Source organism: Anabrus simplex, chromosome 5 (assembly GCF_040414725.1).
Source record: "Anabrus simplex isolate iqAnaSimp1 chromosome 5, ASM4041472v1, whole genome shotgun sequence".
Classification (NCBI taxonomy): Eukaryota; Metazoa; Arthropoda; class Insecta; order Orthoptera; family Tettigoniidae; genus Anabrus; species Anabrus simplex.
In genome coordinates, this window is record NC_090269.1 from 385078302 (window position 1) to 385082064 (window position 3763).

A 3763-nucleotide genomic window follows, 5' to 3' on the forward strand; every position below is an offset into this window, starting at 1 on the left:
TCTCGTCTAATTTACTGCTTTACCCTACATATTTCAAGAAACCTGTATGAATATCGATCACTTAAAAAACACTTTGTGTCCATTAAACATTAGAAAGTCATATTGAAATTATGTAGTAGAGATGAACAGAAACCTGTTCTCATCTGCTTAACCCACTCAGTTGGCAAGTACTGCAAGCTTGTTCCTACCAGTCTCGACGCAAGTGCGTCTGCTCTCACACCTGACCCGCACAGTTAATTAGAGATGTACAGTATGGTCTCGTCTCACTTGTATAGTGTTTTTTTTTTTTTTTTTTTGCTAGTTGCTTTACGTCACACCGACACAGATAGGTCTTATGGCGACGATGGGGCAGGGAAGGGCTAGGAGTGGGAAGGAAGCGGCCATGGCCTTAATTAAGGTACAGCCCCAGCATTTGCCTGGTGTGAATGTGGGAAACCACGGAAAACCATTTTCAGGGCTGCTGACAGTGGGGTTCGAACCTACTATCTCCTGAATACTGGATACTGCTGGCTGCACTTAAACGACTGCAGCTATCGAGCTCGGTACTTGTATAGTGGATAATGTTGAACCAACAGGAATAGCCAGAGAGGGAGAAGTAGGTATTCTTACAAGTATAGTCCAATGTGGTTTAAGGTTAACAAATACACCAAAGTCGTCTCTTAGATATAATCCAAGATTACAATTCAGTAAACTCAGGCACACTATAGAGGCAACTACTGGAGTAGCAACACATCACAAGGCTAGGAAATGGATAATTTAATTAAACGTGGCTTGTTTAAATGTAATGCCAATTTCTTACACAATTTCCACTTGGAAACTCTGTTGTTTTTTCTCATTTTTCTTGTACAGTACTGTTGCAACAACTTCCAGATTTTCTATTACTGATAGCAAGTGTATAACCTTCATATTGGAGAAGGGAATATTTCAAGTGATGAACTCACACTGTTTCTCATATCTTTCAGCATTCTGAGTCTGCAGCTACGGGACTTGTGTAATCATGTCATAATGGGCTTATTATGCATCAAAGGTCCAAAAGTAACATTTCGCCCTCGTGTGCTAGGTACCAACTGATGAGCCCAACCTAGCACACGAGGGTGAAACGCTGGCAACCAGGAAAGAGTTAGCTGGAAAATTTATAATGTCCAATTACGGACCATTCATATTGGTATTATTTCTCTGTCCATCACCCATCATTTTCTAGCCGTCCCCTATCTGCTTCTCGTCGTCCTCCATCTTCTGGCCATCTTCCGTCTTCTCCTGGCCGTCCTCCATCTTACTCTGGTCGTCATCCGTCTTTTTCTGATAGTTTTCCATCTTCGCCTGACCATCTTCTGTCTTCTCCTGGCAGTCTTCCGTCATCTTGTGGTCGTCTTTCATCTGCTTTATCCACCTAGCCTGGCTTTCTACTCTCCTATTCTGGCTTTCTTTCGTCTTCCTATAGTCTTCATCCAACTTCTCCATCATCATTTTCTGGCCTCCTTCTGCCCGTCCTTTATCTCCTTTTGATACTTTCCCATCTTTTCCTCCATCTTCTTTTGATTTTCTTCTGTCTTCTCCATCTTCTTCATCATCATATTGAAGAGTGCATGTAACTGTGCTTCCTTTTTCGTGTGGCCTCTGGTCTCAACTGGCATGCAGTAATTAAAAAAAGATGGAAAAAAAAATATTTATATGAGTGTGCATTTACTGTACACCAATATTCTGGAATGTTAATGCCAATATAAATGGTATAAATTTTCCAGCTACTCATTCCTGGTTGCCAGCATTTCACCCCCGTGTGCTAAGTTGGGCTCCTCAGTTGGTACTTAACACACCCACCAAGACGCATGGCTAGTGCATACCATGAAGGCCACTGCGTAGGATACTTGGAGCCACCGGCATAGCCAGTGCACTATGAGAGACTTTGTCTCATTACCGAAAATTGATGCCTGCTTGGCCATCAGATGATATAGATGTTGATTCCCATAGGGAACCTGAAATATTTGTCCTGAATGAGTAAATTTATTATACCAATATAAATGGTCCGTTATTGGACATTATAAATTTTCCAGCTAACTCATTCCCGGTTGCCAGCGTTTTGCCTCCGTGTGCTAAGTTGGGCTCCTCAGTTGGTACATAACACACCCACTAAGACGCATGGTTAGTGCATACCGTGGAGGCCACTATGTAGGCTACTTGGAGCCACTGGCAGTGCCAATGCACTATGAGAGACGTCTCATTATGAAGTCTCTCGTAGTTAATTGGCACTGCACGAAGTATCTCATAGTTCATTGGCACTGCGGGTGGCTCCAAGTAGCCAACGTAGTGGCCTCCACGGTATGCACCAGCCATGCGTTTTGGTGGGTGTGCTATGTACCAACTGAGGAGCCCAACTTAGCACACGGGGCAAAATGAGTTAGCTTGAAAATTTATAATGACCAATAACGCACCATTTATATTGGTATTATAAATTTACTTATTCGGGACAAATATTTCAGGTTCCCTATGCGAATCAGCATCTATATCATCGCTCTGAAATTTTCCTCATTGGTTGAAACCTGATGTATCTGGTCCGCTGATTCACGCTGATTACAATGATGTATCAGACATGGGGTCTATTCTAACTTCATACGCCATTTTGTTACGAATAAAACTCCACCTGTTTCATTACTCGGATTTATTTCAGGATGACCTAAAAAATGCACACACCCATTTATAAAAACACACAGTTCTAACCAATTATTAATTTCCACACTTATTAATTACTGTCTATTTACAAATTGCTCTTCCTTGTGGCGCAGCAGGCGGTCCAGCCTGTTTGTCTACTTGTGGATGCTTAATCCTCACTTTCACTTCCCCATGTCCATTCACCTCATACAGCAGCTTTGTGTAGACCACTGGATCTGAACACAGGGTTATGGGCCACTGACACACCACGACTGTTCGTTGATTCAGCTCCACAGACAGTCCAGTAATTCACACAGTCACATGCAGTGAACAACTAAACAGCTCAACAGTATTCAACAGCAGGACGATACTCACAACAGCGAACATTAACAAAGGTCCCTTTACCTTCACACTCACAATAGCGTCTTCCCTCCCTTACGCAGAAATAGACGAACATACTGTATAATCTTCCATTCCATTGCCTCCAGTCCACGCACCTACTGGTCTCCCCGACACCACAAAAACAGCTTCTCGTTTAGATCTGAGTGGGACACTGGCGACAGCCAACATCGCTGTAGCCCTCATCCCAATCACCGAACCCCAATTCACTGAGTGTTACACTGACTCCACCATGGAGTCCAGCTCTGACTGTCCACGGCTAGCCTCCTTTTTGTAGCTCGGGTGATTTCAGCCAGAATTTTTGCGAGATCACTAGAAGCAGAACATTTCCATTGAATCTCCAAGAAACTCACAGGTAGGCCGGCCGACGAGAACAATACACGGAAAGGCCGGGCCCTCCCTACAAGTCCGCTGGGAGATCTCAGGTCGTGTGAGTCACTAGCCTCTTCCTGAAAGTACCCAAAGGGGCTACCACGAGGCTGGCACATAACAATATTTTGAAAATAGCAATGAAGTTTTCAATTCCTGTAAAAATAAATTGACACCCTTAGCTGATGGACGGTAGTTCTAAATACCACCTACTTTTTAAGTCTCTGTACATATGTCTTGCCACCAGTTGTAACTAGTACAACATACAAATGTTCTGGAACTATTATCCCTTTCAGAAATTCACTAAAATGCAACCTGGTAACTCTTCATTTCATGACTACACCAGATT